Below are 18,325 nucleotides of genomic sequence, written 5' to 3'. Positions count from 1 at the left end.
AGGTGGTGTTTTACCCGCTATGCCATAAAGCTGGCACCGATGTTTGCTTTTATATCAGAATGAAACTACTGCTAAAAGTATCCACTATTACAGAATTCTCTCACTAAAATTAGTTAAAAACAAAATTCTATGGCGCAGTAGGTTGATCCTCCGCCTGCAGCATCGGCATCTCATGTGGGCGCCAGTTCTAGTCCTGACGGCCCCTCTTCCAATCAAGCTCTCTGCTATGGCCTGGGAAAGCAGTAGAAAATGGCCCAGGTACTTGGGCCCCTGCACTCTCGTGGGAGACCAGGAAGAAGCTCCTGGCTCCTGGCTCCAGATCAGTGCAGCTCTGGCCGTTGCAGCTATCTGGGGAATGAACCAATGGAAGGAAGCCCTTTCTCTCGGCCTCTCCCTCTCACTGTCTGTAACTATACCTCTCAAATAAATAAATAAAATCTAAAAAAATAAAAAACCCTCTAAACCTCTAAATTTCTTTCTTCAGTTCTTTGAAAAACATTTCTAAGAAAAACATAAACTTCTATTATCTAAAGAAAGGCCTAAATCTCTCTAAATCATAATACTAGTAAGTTCAGAACTTTAACTGTAGCTCTAACAGGAAATTTAATTCAAACTTCAACTTTCTCCCATTTACAAAGAAATTACTTAGCATATAATAGATGAACATAGAAGACTTGTTGAATGACTTAATGAATGAATGAACTCTTCCAAGATCTGACAATTAATAACAAACACACGGGGCTGGCATTGTGGCGTAGTGGGTTAAACCACCACTTGCGGGCATCCCTTACGAGCGTGCCAGCTGGAGTCCTAGCTGCTTTGCTTCCAATCCAGCTTCCTGCCAATGCACAAGGGGAAGGCAGCAAATGATGGCTCAAATACATGGGTCCCTGCCACCTATATGAGAGACCAGAATGGAGTTCCTGGCTCCTGATTTCAGACTGGCCCAGCCTTGGCTATTGTGGCCATGTGGAGAACGAACCAGCAGATGAAAAATCTCTGTCAGTCTCTCTCTTTCTCACTCTCTCCCCACCCCTTTTGCTCTGCCTTTCAAATAAATAGCAAAATACAGGACTAGTCAGAAATAGGTTTTTAAATTCTCTTAAGTGTGGGCATGTGAATAGAAAAAACCCAAGATTTGAAAGCCTTCTCTGGGTCTCAGGAAAACCTTAACCCGGCACACCGGGTTCTAGTCCCGGTCGGGGCGCCGGATTCTGTCCTGGTCGCTCCTCTTCCTGTCCAGCTCTCTGCTATGGCCCGGGAGTGCAGTGGAGGATGGCCCAGGTCCTTCGGCCCTGCACCCGCATGGAAGACCAGGAGGAAGCACCTGGCTCCTGACTCCGGATCAGCACGGTGCGCCGGCCACAGTGCGCCAGCCGCAGCAGCCACTTGGCGGGGGGGGGGGGGGGGGGGTGTGAACCAATGGCAAAAGGAAGACCTTTCTCTCTGTCCACTCTGCCTGTCAAAAAATAAATAAATAAGTAATTTGAAATACATTAAAGCAGTTTCCTTTAGTTCCCTTACTTAGAAAAAGTACTTAGCACAATAAATATTACCAAGATATATCTCCTTTGAAATCAAAAAGCAGAACTGTCTAGTGCTTCCTTCTTCTTCAATACAAAATATATATATATTTACTATAGGGCTATTTTCATAATAAACAGCTGCAAGTCTTTGCATCGGAAGTTAAGCAAATGGCCTCTGAATAAAAGAAAGATTCAAATGGGTAAGGGGAAAAGAACACTGAAAAGGACCGGATCAATCGCTAAAAAAGTATCAGGGTACACTGGCACAGCAGGTGAAGACACTGCGTGGGAGGCCCGCATCCCATCTCAGAGCACTACTTCAAGTCAGCTACTTCTGCTTCCAACCCAGCTTCCTGGGAGGCAGAAGATGGCTCAAGTGCTGGGTCCTTAACCCCCATGAGAGACCAGGATGGAGTTCTGGGCTTCTGGCTTTGGCCTGGTCCAGGCTTGGCTGTTGCAGGAATTTGGGGAGTGAACCAGCAGTTAAAACAGATCGATCAATCAGTCAATTGATCTATCTACCTCTCTCTTTCAAGTAGATGAAAATAAACAAACATATAAAAATTTTGTTTAAATAACAGCTCCATGACAGCAAGAATCACATATTCCACAAAGGGCCACTAACTCCTAGAATAGAGCAGAATTTAATGAAGATGGTCTAAGTGAGTAAATTACCCAGGTGGACACACATTCATTTGGTCACCATTAAACAAATCTTTGATAGGCCTACTATATGTAAGCATTCCACATTTTTCCTCCAAGGAAAATTTCACCAAATGCTCTTTTCACCAATATTCCAACCAAAATACTCCCCCCGGTTTTATTAAGAAAGTGAAAAAATATACCTTGTATAACCTAAATTAATTACTATACTACAGAGGCAATTTAATTTCCTCCAACTTCTCTCCTTTGATCATCCTGAACAGACTAATTTTCTGTTCTTTATGCATCCAGAAAATAAACGGGATAAACGGGTGCTATGGCTAAGTAGTCTACCTACACATCTGGCCCACTCCTATTCAAAGGGCAGGTATGGGCAATCAGAAACAACCAGACAGGAGGAATAGGGAAGGTAGTACTCTGTTGAGGGGAAAAATATCACAAGTGACAGATCTTACGACTACTGGTCCTTCTGGAAATCCGTATTATTAAGAATTTTCCTTATCACTGAGCTACAACTGACACAGATGGTGCTGGGCACTAATACCCACTAAGCTATACATCCAACCTTCAACAGATAAATTTAAGGTCCACAGCCTTTGAAGTTTTCCAAAGCTTTTGGATTCAGTATCCGTTGACAGCACTTTGCAGTCAGGAAACGCCAAGCACTATATTGCCAGTTGCCAGCTTCCCATATAGTTTGCCACTTAAGTGACAGAGAGAGACTATCTCCCATCCACTTTTCCCATTCACTTCCCAAATGTCCACAACAGCCATGGGGCTGAATCCAAGTCTCCCACGTGGGTGGCAGTGACCAATTAAGTTGAGTCACCATCAGCTGCTGCCTCCCACAGTGTGCATTAGCAGAAAACTGGAATTGAGAGCTACAGTATCAAACCCAGGCACTCCAATACAGAACAGTCTCAGCCAGCATCTTAACCACTATCCCGAACACCCCACTCCTTAACTCATTCCTGAAGGAAATCTCGTCTTCTAAAAAAAAATTGAAACATTCTTTGAAGTGTTTTGTTACTTCTCTGCTAATCAACATCTGGAACAGCATATTTTAAAAGTAAATGTCACTATACACTTCCTAACTTCAAAACCTAATTCAGGGGACCAGCACTATGGTACAGCAGGTAAAGCCACCACCTACAGCATCCTATTGCGGGTGCCAGTTCAAGTCCCAGCTGCTCCATTTCCAATCCAGCTCCCTGCTAATGTTCCTGGGATAGCAGTAGAAGATGGCCCAAGTCCTTGGGCCCCTGCACCCATGTGGGAGACCCAGAGAAAGCTCCTGGCTCCTAGCTTTGGGTCGGTCCAGCTCCAGCTACTGCAGCCATCTGGGGAGCAAACTAGCAGATGGAAGCGCTCTAGCTCTAACTCTGTCTTTCAAATAAATAAATAAATAAATCTTCAAAAAAAACATATTACAAAGTTACAGTAATCAAAATAGTATGGTACTGACATAAATAACAAATAGTTCAATGGAGGGGGCCGGTGCCATGGCTCACTTGGTTAATCCTCCGCCTGCAGCACTGGCATCCCATATGGGCACCAGGTTCTGTCCCAGTTGCTCCTCTTCCAGTCCAGCTCTCTGCTGTGGCCCGGGAGGGCAATGGAGGATGGCCCAAGTGCTTGGGCCCCTACAACCACATGGGAGACCAGGAGGAAGCACCTGGCTCCTGGCTTCCGATTGGCGTAGCTCTGGCCATAGCGGCCATTTGGGGAGTGAACCAACGGAAGGGAGACCTTTCTGTCTCTCTCTGTGTCTATAACTCTCTCAAATAAAAAAATAAAAATAAAAAATAAAAAAAACAAACTTAAAAAAATTAGTTCAACGGAAAAGAACACAGTCCAGAATAAGTTCATGAATATATGGTCAAGTGATCTTCAACAAGGGTGCCAAGACCCCCAACAAGGAAAAAAGTCTTTTCAACAAATGGTGTTAGAAAAATGGGTTATCAACACAAGAGAATAAAGCTGGACTCCTAACCAAAAATGGAATAAAACCCTAAACATAAGATCTAAAAGTATACAACACTTAGAAGAAAACATAAGGAAAAGCTTCATGACACTGTATGTGACAATAATCTCTTAGATATGAAACCAAAACACAAGCAACAAAAGGGAAGAAGACAAGGGAGATTACATCTGTGCACAATCAACAGGGTAAAAAGGCAACTTATGGAAGGGGACAAATATTTGTAAATCATAGATATGATAAATCTTTAATACCTACAATATATAAAGAACTCCCAAAAAATAAAAACAAGCAACAGAATCAAATAACCCAATTTAAAAATGGGCAAGATGGGTGTTGTGCCACAGTGGGTTAAGATGCTACTTGGAATCCCATACTGAAGGGTCTGGGATGGAGTTTCAGCTTCATTATGGCTCCAGCCTCCTGCTTATGTACATAAGAGGCAGCAGATGATGGCCCAAGTACTTGGGTCCTTGCCACCCATGGTGGGAGACCTGCATGTTCCAGCTAGCACAGGACTTTAGGGAATAAACCTGCAAATCAAAGATCTCTCCTCTCCTCCCTCTCTCTCTCTCTGTTTCTCCATCACTCTGCCTTTCAAATAAGTAAATATTAAGAAAATAAAAGCAGGCCACAGACTCATATAGACATTTCTGATGTTGTATACAAATGGCCAAAAACCTTACAAAAAGATCCTCAATCTCACTAATCATCAGACAAATGGAAATAAAATCACAGTGAGATATTACCTCATGCATTTTAGGATGGTCACTTAACAGAAAACAAGTGTTGGTGAGAATGTGGAGAGGTTGGAACCCTTGTGAACTATTAGCAGTATTATAAATTGGTACAACCACTGTGGAAAGCAGTATGGGAACTCCTCAAAAAACTAATGCTATTACAAGTGTATGTATGATCCAGTCATCCCACTACTGGGTATATATCCAAAAGAAACAAAAGCTGGATTTTGTTCACAGCAACACCACAAGAGCCAAAAGGTGCAAGCAACCCTAGCATCCACCCAGAGACGAATGGATAAACAACTGAAATACTATTCAGCCTTAAAAAGGAAGGATGCTCTGACACATGCTACACTATGGACGACCCTGGAAGCAACTGAGCTAAGTGGAATAGCCAAGTCACAAAAAGACAGATACCATGAGGCCACTCACATGAGAGATTCAGATTTGAAAGATGAAAAATTCTGTAGATTTATTTCACAACAGCATGAATATTCTTAATACTACTGAACTATTCACTTAAAAATGGTTGAGATGATAAACATGCTCTTACCACAGTAAGGGGGGGGGCTAACATTTAACTACCAAACTGAATAGACACATGCTACGGCCACTGCAGCAACCAAGGCAGTCACCCCTGCCGCTATTGGCCGTCATTTCCAGGCATCGTCCAATCAGCAGGGCTCTGCAGGAGTGGGAGCCTCTCCTCCTTACCCTGCCAAAATGAAGTTTCCACAATTCCCTGCTCAAGGGGCACTTCTACTCAAGGCACACTACTGAGGTATCTTATTGTAAAACACAAATCTCAAAACAATATAAAAGCCACTATGCTGAAAACACAGTGGAGGAGAAACATTAATGGAACCACCTACCAAATTTTTTTTTAAGATTTTTATTTATTTATTTATTTGAAAATCAGAGTTACACGGAGAGAGAGGCAGAGGCAGAGAGAGAGACCTTCCATCCACTGATTCACCCCCAATTGGCCGCAATGGCCAGAACTGTGCCAATCCGAAGCCAGGAGCCAGGAGCTTCTTCCAGGTCTCTGACGTGGCTGTGGAGACCCAAGGACCTGGACCATCCTTTACTGCTTTCCCAGGCCATAGCAGAGAGCTGGATGGGAAGTGGAGCAGCCAGGACACGAAACAGTGTCCATATGGGGTGCCCACACTGTAGGTGGCAGCTTTACCCGCTACACCACAGAGCCAGCCCCCTACCAAACTTCTTTAAACCACCCATCTTCGTCCCTGTCTAGCAGGCACCCCAGACAAGATCCCTAGAGTGCACTTCAATTCTCAAGTACACCCCAAAACCACATCTGACCCAAACCACTGGAAACTACTATTCTAACACACTACCTTGAAAATGGCCTTTGGAATAATCCTACCAAACGTGACTATTAGGCTGAGGTTCTGGAACCTTACACAAGCCTTTTCTGTGAATCCCGCAGTTCTCCACAACCTATCATTTACCACTGGAACATTACTTTGTTGTGCAATTATCTTACCTTGTCTCCTATTACAAAGGATCAGCACTAAGATCCTAATTTAAAAAAAAATAAAATCACATTGAGTCTCTTTGAAGAGTCACAGGTATTTCTCAAACTGCAGGAGAGACAGTGGTTAGGAACCACATTCAGGCTTCCTGACAGGTTTCCCAGCAGCACTTGCTCAGCTTGGCATCAAACCCCCCCTCCACACAGCACTCTTGCTACACATCAGTTCCTAAGTACTAAGAAGCTGGACTCCAGCAGAGCACAGGGACAGCCCCTTCTGAGGTCTCTGGTGGAGCAGCCAGAAGTATTATTAGACAAAAGAGCGGCTTTAAGTCAACTCCAAGTAACCCGCACTTCATGGGTAAGAACACGTGTTTTTGGAAAGTCTTCTAAAGACAAGCAGTGTGTTCTTAGAATTGTATCTACAAAGCATACTGAATCTTAAAAAAAGAGTAATTTAAAAATAAAACTTTAAAAAACTTTTTTAAAAAGACGAGCAGTGTGGTTGAGTCAAGTCACAACCCAACCCTCCCCACCAGAGCCTGAGAAGGGACTGACTTTCTTTTTTTCTCTCTAGGTACACACGGGGGAAGTAAGCAATAAAAGTAGCCACATTAGGGGAAAATTTCAGAACACTCTGTTAACTTATAAGAGACACCTCCTCATGAGCAAATTCTCCCTTCTTGACAGGGACACTGTAGTTCAGTCATCAGCTGATTTTCTGACAGCATCAAGAACCAAAAAGAAACTTCCAAAAACAGTCAGTCAATTCTGGGAACTAGGGACTATGAAAGGAATGCAAGGAGCTCACAACTTACCAAACTCGAATTCCTGTCCAGAAAAACAATCTATCAGGTGAAGAAAACGGAACTGGAGAGGTACTACAGGGGCCAAAGAGAGACACCGACCTCAATCAAGTCCTGATTCCAGGACCACTCAGCACACAGCCCCTTGCTTTTTCTCTTGCAATAGCTGTCTTCAGAGCCGGGTACTGATTAAGAAAGTAAACAAGACCCTTAACCACAAAAACAATCAATGACTGTGCCTGTTCACAGCTCCAGTAAAAAGCTTCATGGAAGAAGTAGCAAGACAGAAGAGGAATAACCAAAATTAGCTTCTGTGTCTGTAAAATTCATTTAACCTAGACCTGCCCTAGGTGGGCAAAGGGAGGTGGGAAAAGAAACCAAGGCAGGCAGGGCTGGATGTCCCTTCTACTCCAGCTGCCTGAGTGACCCCTGCGACTCTGCAAACCAGCAACCCTCCCTCCCAACAGCCTCCTGCAGGGCCAGAAAAGGGAAAATGTAACATTATATAATTGCAGGTTCTACAACTTCAAGTGAAGCATACTACAATCCTAATTAGAGGGAGAATCTAGTGAAATGTGGTAAGTAACAAATTAGAAATCTACAGGCTGAAAAAATTCTCACTCTAGACCTGCAGAACCCAGGCAGCCCTGTGGGTGTGAGTGTGGGCACCCCCACGGACACCCCAATGCTTACCCAGTCCAGCAGAGCAAAGCCGGGCTGCCCTCCGGGTCATCTTGGTGTCTGCGCGCTACACCCTTAAGAAAACACTCCTGTTCTCTCTGCAACTATGCTTATCTGACCCACTCCAGGCCCAAATAAAAGGAGAAAATGCATGTGGACTGGTGAGGCTTCCTCAACCCTCAAAAGATCCGCCCTGGTGGTATTCTTGACCCTCGAGATCACAGACCAAATCACACCACCTCAGAGCGTCCCTCACTCAAATCAGCTGTGTTCAGGAGAGCCCGAGCCACAGGAATCTTTCCCATGCTTCTGTGACTCACTCCAGTGCGCATCAAAGGCCCTCCGAGAGAATGAGCTATCATCTAAGCATAATTAACTTATATAATTTTTGAAAAGCAGAGAACCATTATTAAGTGTGTGGGTTTTGTACTTGGTTTTAGTTTTATGGAGTTAGGCATGGAAAAAAACGAAAAGCAAAAATTCAAGGAGGCCAATTTATTTCCCATACTGAAACAGGAGGCGGAAGTACAGTGGATAGAAGGCTGGACTGTCAATCTCAGAGAACACTGGCATTTCACAAAGCTCTGCACAAAGAGCAAAACACCAGTGTGAGAGCAGATGAACAGCGAATGCTCAGCCCTCCCTGGAGGGGGCCCTCACCCCACCCCACCCCCGGTGTGCTGCTCCTCCCCTGGCTCACACCACTCCAGAAGGAAGGTGGCCAGCTGCTGCCTCAGCCCTCACATAGTCAACAGGAAGATCCTGTCTATGTCCACCTGCCGGACTCACCTGCAACCCTTAAAGGCAGCTGATGGGGAAAGGCTACAGGTTGCCACTGCTCCAAAAACAAGGAAGCTTTACTACTTTCTCTTGCAAATGGAAATGAATTTAAGGAGGGAGGTAGAGAATTTATTAAAGTTTTTATTAAATTAATAAAATTAAATAAATTTATTATTCAATGAATTCCAGAGAAAGGTAAACTGACTGCCTTTTTAAAGAACATGTAAGTGTTTATGCTCTGAGTTGAATTTAAAAAAGGCGGGGTGAGGGGGGTGCTACAGGCTCTACCATGTAGAAACTTAAATAACTCAAGTTCTTTTTCTAGAACTCTGTAACTTCAGTAACTCCAAAACGTAGTAAGGGAACACTACATCAATGCTATCTCAGAACTTTTCAACCTTACTATAGATTTGCTTTCTGAAGCCATACTGCTCCTCATTCTAGTCACTCAATAAGCACTGAATATGTTAGTGAGGGGGGAGAAGCAGTCGAGTTTAACATAACAAACTCTAAGGAAGAAAACAGCAAGCACAGGAATGCAGAGAAATGCAGAAAGCTGCTCCCAATCTGTCTGATCACTAACTAGTTCTGCAGCCTTCAAAAAGCCACTTCGACTTTCCGGCCTCAGTCCCCTCATCTAACAAGTGGGAAGGATGGGCCGGGTGACTACACTGCAAATCTCTTCTAGCGCCCACAACCATGAACCTGTTCATCAAAAAGAGAACGCAACTGCAGAAAAGACTTTCTGGTCAGTGCCGGCGCCATGGCGCAGTAGGTTAATCCTCCGCCTGCAGCACTGGCATCCCATATGGGCGCAAGTTCTAGTCCCAGCTGCTCCTTTTCAATCCAGCTCTCTGCTGTGGCCTGGGAGAGCAGAAGATGACCCAAGTCCTTGGGTCCCTGCACCCACATGGGAGACCCAGAAGAAGCTCCTGGCTTCAGATCAGCAGAGCACCGGCCTTTGTGGCCATCTGGGGAGTGAACCAGTGGATGGAAGACCTCTCTCTGTCTCTCCCTCTCACTGTCTGTAACTCTCTCAAAAAAATAAATAAAATCTTTCAAAAAAAAAAGACTTTCCAGTTTACAAGGTACTTTCATACAAGCATTCTCATTCACCCTGGGTGCAAAGCTGGGAAGCAGGTTTCGGCTCAACTCTGCCGAAAAGACACTGATGTTCAGAAAGAGGTCAAGCATTTTTAAAGTTCTCCACAGCTGCAAAAAAGCAGAACAGGTATTTGAAACCCAGATCTTCAGGAACCAATACTGAGCTATACTATTTCTTTTTTTTTTTTTTTTAAAGATTTATTTTATTTATTTAAAAGGTAGAGTAGAGAGTGAGGGGGATCTTCTACCCACTGGTTCATTCCCCAGTAGTCAGGGCTGGAACAGGCAGAAACCAGGAGCCAAGAGCTTCTTCCGCATCTCCCACAAGGGAACAGGGGCTCAACTAGCTGGGCCATCCTTGACTGTCCCCCCACCAGGCACATTAGCAGGGAGCTGGATCAGAAGTGGAACAGCTGAGATTCAAACCGGCGCCATCTGGGATGCCAGAATCACAGGCAAGAGCTTTACCACTATGCCACAACACAGGCCCCTGGGCTACACTATTTCAGTTTTTAAAGTATGCTAAAATTTAAAAATAATTGCCTACTATGTAAAACTTTTATGGTAGCATCAAAGTATAAGAGCAAACCAGGAAAAGTCACTGCAACCAGCCCTACTGGATACCCTAAGTTTTAGGGGCCAACAGCGCTCTTGCTCATGACCGGAGTCACAGCAACCAACACTGCACCTCCCAAAGAGGGGTTCTCAATATTGTTTACCTCACCACAAACCTCAAAAGTTTAGGAATACAGCAATGATGTGTTAGAAACATTTTGTGAATTTGGTGATGTGACACAAAGGGAAGAGAGCCGCATGATCTATCAGAGCTCTAAGCTCTCTATTACAGGGATGAATCCGTTTTCCTCCAAGGCCAATCTGGTCAGTGAAGCAAAAGACTCCAATCTGAGATGTCACTTGAAAACTTTCAAGATATTCATGCTTCATTAGTGTGTTGACACTGACCTACAGAAACGGTACTACCAGTCTCAGGACTGAGAAGAGACATACAATCGTTATTATTAATTATCACAAACTCTCCAGTGAGTTGGACCGAATCAGGGTTCTGTATTCACCTTTTCAGCTCTCTTCAGGCTCCTGTTTCATGCTGAAAGGTATTTTTTAAAGACTTTATTTAGGGGCCAGCATTGTGACATAGGGAGTTAAGCTACCACCTGCAACACCAGGCACTAGACCAACTCTTGGCTGCTCCACTTCAGATCCAGCTCCCTGCCAATGACCTGGGAGAGCAGCAGAAGATGGCCCAAGTGCTCAGGCCCCTGCCACCCACGTGGCACACTGGGATCAAACTCCTGGCTCCTGGTTCCTGGCTTCAGCCTGGCCATTGCGACCATCTGGGGAATGAGCCAGTGATCAAAGATCTCTCTGTCTCTCCCACTCTCTCTCCCTAACTCTGCTTTTCAAATAAATAATTTTTTTAAAAAGACTATTTAAAAATTAAAACCTCAACTTCAGATAGAACAATGTATGTTATGCACATCTCAACTCAAGATCCCTGAAAGCCTATAAAACTGTCAATCACAGGCAATCCTCCAATATCTGACCTCAATAAAGTTACTAGAAACTGTTTTCAAAAATTGCTTTCTAGGCCGGCTAATCCTCCACCTGCGGCGCCAGCACCCCGGGTTCTAGTACCGGTTGGGGCATCGGATTCTGTCCTGGTTGCTCCTCTTCTAATCCAGCTCTCTGCTGTGGCCCAGGAAGGCAGTGGAAGATGGCCCAAGTGCTTGGGCCCTGCACCGCCATGGGAGACCAGGAGGAAGCACCTGGCTCCTGGCTTCGGATCGGATTGGCGCAGTGGGCCAGCCGTAGCAGCCACTTGTGGGGTGAACCAACGGAAAGAAGACCTTTCTCTCTGTCTCTCTCACTAACTCTGCCTGTCAAAAAAACTGTTTTTCAAAAAAAAAATAATAATAATAATCAGGGTAGGGGGATGATATCAACTCTACACAAGTAATCCAAAGTAAATACAAAGCCCAGAAAACATCAGTGAAAGGATGGGGGTCAAAAAGAGTTAAATGAATCTCAACATGTAATTTAGTGAGGTGCTCTGGACCTATCCCCAAGAGCTTGAGTCTCCCCACAATGAAATCGCGACTACCTGCTGCCCAACACTTCACATCGAAAACGTTCAGGAACCAGAGGGGTCATTTCAAACTCAAAGAGCAACACCAGGAACCACAGAGATGCTAGCAACAGCAGCACCTACTGACAGTCTTGAGCCACTGGCCAAACTTGCTCTCTCAGTCAACTGCAGAAACCTAATGATGGTCAATTTCAAGAGTCCTTTACTTACGCATTAACGAGATTAAGAAAATAAGTGTCAGGGACATAAAAGCATTCATCCCGCCGCAAATCTCATATTCTGCCCCTAAACAATGTGCAAACCATCACCCAAGTCATTTTTAAATGCACACTTAATTGCTAATGCCTTAGTATAAATAATTTATTCCATGAGGAAAAATGCTTTCATATTAATATTCTCAGCTAATAACTAGGATGTCATCTAACAGCTGGACACATCGGTGACCGTGAACTGCTTTCCTTAAACCTTTTAACTCAGACTACTGCTACTACCCCTGTTCCATATTAACCAATCAGCTTCTTTTCATCCGGGTAAAGGTACCTTAATAGCAGCTTTCAAAAAATGAAAAAGGGAAAAAGCCAAGCCGTTAAATCCAGGATTACATAGAAAATTAATAGTTACTAAACCGGCTGCGGGGAGCCATCCTGTAGGGCTTAATCTTGTACTTTTCCCAAAAATTCAGCGCCTTGTGTGAGCACACAGGAGAAAGTTGACACTTCAGCTCCCACAGAGCACCAGTATAAAAACAATGGCTTTAAGAGCCTGAGTCAGTCTCAACATGAAAGGCTTGCTTTATAGAGGAACCGCCAACCCCGGTCCATCCAGATAGACCTGGAACCTGCGGAAAGCCGACACCTTCGCTCCGAAATCTGCACCGCATCACTGGCTCCACTTTAGAAACAGAATCCCCTGGCAGGTAGTAAGCGCGTCGGCGAGTGCTGCCTCCAGAAACCGACCGTCGAGAAAAGTGAAATCTGTGACAGGCAAACGCAGTCGGGAAGCCGTGGAGCAGCCGGCAATCCCGCTCCGCACCGCCTTCCCGGAGAGTGAGCTACTCCCCATGCCCCTCTCCTCTCCACGCGGCGAACCCCGATGAAATGTCAACCTGCCCGACGCGTCTGCAAACGCCGAGGAGCGATTTAAGAGCCTCGCGGTTTTCCTTTAAGGTCAGGCGACGAGTTGGCAACAGACGGAGCGAGGGAGGAAAAGTTCTTTCTGCAGCACCCGCACGCCTCCCCAGCCCCCTCACGGGTCACTGGCTCCCAGGAGAGCAGGTCACAGCATCCCGGGATTTCACTCCCCGACAGCGAAATTAACCACCCCCGGGCACCCCGCCGAACCTCTCCCTCTCCCACGATCAACCCGCGCGGCCTGTCCCCGCCAGCACAGCCTGCAAAGCGCTCACCCAGGTGACCTAAGGGCAAGGGTCGCGCGGCGGAGCCGCAAGCGGCAGGGTGGGCGCAGCAGACCCACACGGCGGCGCGGGTATGCGGGCCTCCCGCACAGCCGCCTGCACCGGTAGTTGTGCAGATCCGGATTCCGAGGTGCGTGCGTGCGCGCGCGCCGGGCGCGGGGGAGCCCGGACTCGTCCCCGCCGGGCTGCGCGGCATCAGGACGCCGCCGACTCGGAAATCCAACTTTACCCGGCCTCCCCCGTGCCTCGCGCCGGACCCCGGAGCCGGCCCCGACCACAAGCGGAGCAGGACGCGGCCCGCAGCCCAACCCCACTCCCGGGCCCGGAACCCCGGGCGCCTGGGGGGCCACTTACCGCTCCGCCCGGCCTCCTGGGGCCGCCGCGCGTCCGGGGCGCGTCCGCCGCGCGCTCTCCCTGGGGAGAAAGAGAAACCGCGTAGACGGTCGGTGCGCGCTCCCTCGCCGCCGCGTCTGCGGAGAACGGCGGGCGCCCCGCGCCGCGCGGAGGGAGCCCGGGGCAGGCGGGGGCGGAACCGGCACAACTCCCGAGGCCGGCTCCGAGGGGGACGCGGAACGCGGGCTGGCGAGCCGGGGGCGGGCGTGCCCCCCAGTCCCCGGGCATCAACTATTGTCTAGGCGCCCGGGCCCCCGTTCGCGCCGCCCCCGAGGCTCGGGGCCCCCCATTGCCGCCCGCCAGCACCCGGGAGAAAGCGCTGAGGGGGCGGCCGAGGTCCGGAGGCCCGGGGTGGGCGCGCGCGGGGGGCGGGGGGGGGGGGCAGGGGAAGTGCGCGCCGCGTGGGGGAGGGGACAGGTAACTGCCGGCGGGGGGAGGAGATGGGGAGGGCGCCTCAGAGGCAGGAGGAGACGCGGTGGCTGGGGGCGGCCTCTGGGACCCGCACCTGGCCCTCCCCGGAGACCCTCCCTCCCGGGCACTCGGCACCGCACTGACTTTCCGCTCTCTCGCCCGCGCACGCACTGAACTCGCTCACAAAGTTGCCGGCAGTGGCGGCGCGGCGCTCGCCCTTCTCCTCCCCGCCCCATTCCTTCCCCTCCCTCTCCGCCTCCCTCTCCTCCCCCCACCGGCCCCAGTCTCCAGTGAGATCACCGCAGGGCGGCTCCGCGCCGCGCTCAAATCTCGCGAGAGCGGCGGCAGCTCCGCGCGGGCGGTCGGGGAAGTGGAAGAAGTCGGAGGAGGGTGGGGGACCGCGGGACTCCTGGTTGCCGTGGCGACGGCAAAGCCCTGGATTCCGGGCTCCTGCGGGGAGCGGAGGCAGCGGACGTGGGTGCAGGGTTCAACCTGCGCCCTCCCTTACGCGACTTCCTAGCGGAGGGGAGAGCGAGGGCCGGAGGCCGCGGGCGGAGTTTTAGAAACCTGTGGGAGAAGGCCGTGTGTGCAGGATCGGCGCCGTGATTTCTGGCGAGTTTCGCCAAAGGAAGCTAATTTGGGGCGGTCTCAGGCCGTGAGAAGCCAGTGCGCCCCGGCTTCCAGCGTGCATCTCCGAGCTTCCAGCCTTCCTGTCGAGTCTCGTCCACGCCCGCAACCCATCAGACGGGGCTTTGGCAGGCTGGCGTGCGCGTCTTCACACTCAGCAACTCCGCAGGCTCGGTGCTTAGCAGGAGTTAGGGGTCTGACGGGGGAAAAGTGCGGCCGACTGTCCCCGAGGGGCCGCCATGCTGCCCTCGCGTCCCACCCTGCTGGGTCGATGGTAGAGTCCGTCGTTACTGCACTCTTCAGTCCACACTGTCTTCAGTCAATGGCTATAAGCCCTTCTTTCCCCACCTTCGTCTCTTAAATCTCTGGAGGGGAGGCACAAGCATTTCTTGTTAAAAAAGCACTTAGTATCCTCATATCCTTGATAGCTGTTCCGGAATGCTGTTAAGGGTGAAGGTGAAATCTTTCCATCATGTTTCTAACTGTAGAAGCATTTCTGGGGCGGTGTAATACACTTACTGCCTAACTAAAGTGGATATGTAAGTAGAAACTGAGCGTTAATAACCATTAGATTTCAAGATGGATGAGTAAAAGCTTCCATGGTATTTTAAAAATAGATTGCATCCCCATACCTTAATATGGGGAAACCCTCATTTAAATCAGTCCACAGTTAGAATTTAAAATTTCATGGACCCAAGCAGGTGAATGCTAAGCTGTTAAGACTCTTCTGGGCTACTCGCAAGCTTAAATCGTATGTCAATGAAAGGTTTTATAATCAGAAATCTAAGTGATACAGTGATTCAAAAGCACAAGTACAGTTTGAGTTCTTGTGTGCCTCTGTAATTGATTTTCCTTGAAGTTACTTAATCTTTCCAATTCTTCTGTTAAACGAGGGGGTAGCCCACATGTTAGGTTATTATAGGTTTAAAATTGTATAGTTTTGGTTTTTGTTTTTGTTTTTGTTTTTTTTTTCACAGGCAGAGTGAGAGAGAGAGAAACAAAGGTCTTCCTTTTCCATTAGTTCACCCTCCAGTGGCCACTGTGGCCTGGCGCACCGCGCTGATCCGAAGCCAGGAGCCAGGTGCCTCTCCTGGTCCCCCATACAGGTGCAGGGCCCAAGCACTTGGGCCATCTTCCACTGCACTCCCGGGCCACAGCAGAGAGCTGGACTGGAAGAGGAGCAACCAGGAGAGAACCGGCGCCCTGAATGGGACTAGAACCCAATGTGCTGGTGCCGCAGGCAGAGGATTAGCCTATTGAGCCACAGCGCCAGCCTAAAAGTCTATAGCTTTTGAACTGTAAAAGTTCCCAAATAGAGGCCAGCATTGTGGCACAGCGGATTAGGCTACCAGCTGTGATGCTGCATCCCATGTGAGCACCAGCTCACATCCTGGCTGTGCCACTGCCCATCCAGCTCCCCACTAATGCATCTAGGAAGGCAGCAGATGATGCCCAAGTGCTTGGATCTCCAGCACCCAAGTGAGAGACCTGCGTGGAGTTCCAGGCTCCTGGCTTCTACCAAGCATTGAGGCCATTTGGGGAGTAAACCAGCAGATGGAAAATATATCTCTCTCTCTGTCTCTCCCTCTCTCTCTGTAACTCTGCCTTTCAAATAAATAAGTAAATCTTTAAAAATATCCAAAAATAACAGTGCTTTTTACATCAGTTTTACAGTGTTTCATTTTATAGTATGTCTGTTTCACTGTTTGTCTACATATTGATCTTTTTTACATTGACAGTTTTATTTTAAAGTCCCTCTTGTCTCAACTACAAAAACAAAATATTGACCATGCTACAGTAATTTCAAAGGGAATCCATTGTTCATGATTTGTTCCTACACTAACTCAAAACAGATTCCTTGTTATTTAATAAATACACTAATTCAAACCAAAGACGCAAACTAAATACATCCACACTCCTGCCAAGATAACTGTAAAAAGAAAGGAAGGAAGGAAGGGCCTTGGATTTGCAGGCTGGCGTGGTTAATATCATGTTTGTACAGAGAAACACAATGGAACATCACCAGCAGCCCTGGGAGGCTGCTTTAAGGAAGCACCTTTTGTAACACAGCCTGGTGTTATAAATCAGTTGTTGATCATTTGTTCTGGCTTAACTTTTAACCTAGTTAAAAGCCTTAAAGGGTGGCTGCCAATCTGTATGCACCAACACAATACAGTATCAGGGCCTCTTGTTTTATGACTCCCAGAATACTTAACACAAGTGCCAGTCAGATCCATTCGCTTTCTTCAGTGCTTCTTATGAGGCTCAAGAGATGGGCGTTGGCAGCAGATTACAAAGCTGGTTTCCCTGCTCTTCAGGTGTGGTAGAAGAGTAGAAATTGTCCCAGGGCTCTTTCAAGGCCGTGGGCTACTATGTGCCCCTTACTGGTGGCAAAACATTCCTGCCTCCGTGTTGCTGATGGAGATAAAAAGAAAAACCCACAAGCCAGGTTTCCAACTGCACCTTCTCTGGGTCCAGCATTCCCAATTGCGTCCTCTCTGGTGTTCCTGGAGTTTCAAACTAGCAGACAAGAGGCAGCAGAAGGAACGAGGGAATCGACTGCCAGGCAGAGATTAGATCTCAACCCACTGTCTGCCCACGCCCTCTCCTGGCTCCTCTACTCATGCCTACTCAACACACACACACACACACACACACACACAGGTTATGTAACCTTTCCCAGTGACAAGGAGAAAATCTGATTTTTTACCATGTTACTCTCTCTACTTGCTTATTTGTTACAACATAAGTTCATTTCCTTCTAGTTATTCATTTCTACTCAACCCAGTACCCAACACATCAAATATAGGATGAATTTTGACACAGAGGAAAACCGAGCAAGGATATTTTATGTGTGTTTTTCCTGTTACAGACACTAATTCATGCTTCCACATAATACTCTTAAAATCTAGTTTCTCGGGGACAGCGTAGTACCGGCATCCTACACGGGCACTGGTTTGAGTCTTGGCTGCTCCACTTCCTATCAGCTCTCTGCTATGTCCTGGGAAAGCAGTAGTCCTTGGGCTCCTGCACCGGCGGTGGGAGACTCAGAAGAAGCTCCTAGCTCCTGGTCAGTGCAGCTCTGGCCATTGCAGCCATCTGGGGAGTGAACCAGCAAATGGAAGACCTCTCTCTCTCTCTCTCTCTCTCTCTCTCTCTCTCTGTAACTCTGCCTTTCAAATAAATGAATAAATATTAAAAAAAAAAAAAATCTAGGGTGCCAGTGCTGTGGCGCAGCAGGTTAAAGCCCTGGCCTGAAGCACTGGCATCCCATATGAGCACCGGTTCTAGTCCCAGCTGCTCCTCTTCTGATCCAGCTCTCTGCTTTGGCCTGGGAAAGCAGTAGAAGATGGCTCAAGTCCTTGGGCCCCTGCACTCATGTGGGAGACCTGGAAGAAGCTCCTGGCGCCTGGCTTCAGATAGGCACAGCTCCAGCCATTGCGGCCATCTGGGGAGTGAACCAGTGGATGAAAGACCTCTCTCTGTGTCTCTACCTCTCTCTCTGTAACTCTGTCTTTCAAATAAATAAAATAAATCTTTAAAAAAAACTCTAGTTTCTCCATCCTGTTATCTTGCAGTTCAGAAACTTCCTGTTAAGGT

General features: G+C 47.7%; 1 protein-coding gene across 32 annotated transcripts in view; it reads right to left on the bottom strand.

The window, feature by feature from the left end:
* The window catches only part of SIPA1L1 (signal induced proliferation associated 1 like 1), a 437,830-nt gene extending 423,449 nt beyond the window's left edge, over positions 1–14,381 (bottom strand). For 21 of the 32 annotated variants that reach the window (XM_089322259.1, XM_051826282.3, XM_089322258.1 and 18 more), the window contains exons 1-2: positions 14,243–14,381; positions 13,649–13,708 (exon numbers count right to left, since the gene is read on the bottom strand). The gene's annotated coding sequence lies outside the window, so the exon portion shown is untranslated. Of the gene's footprint in view, positions 1–7,904; positions 8,128–13,285; positions 13,614–13,648; positions 14,039–14,242 lie in introns of those variants that run through there. The other 11 variants (XM_089322267.1, XM_089322266.1, XM_051826283.3 and 8 more) reach the window with 4 other exon arrangements.
* Positions 14,382–18,325: the final 3,944 nt, after the last annotated feature.

This window comes from Oryctolagus cuniculus, chromosome 20 (genome assembly GCF_051225735.1).
Source record: "Oryctolagus cuniculus isolate XC-2025 breed Fujian yellow rabbit chromosome 20, ASM5122573v1, whole genome shotgun sequence".
Classification (NCBI taxonomy): Eukaryota; Metazoa; Chordata; class Mammalia; order Lagomorpha; family Leporidae; genus Oryctolagus; species Oryctolagus cuniculus.
Note: the sequence above shows the minus strand (reverse complement) of the source record. Positions and strands in the feature narration are given on the sequence as shown.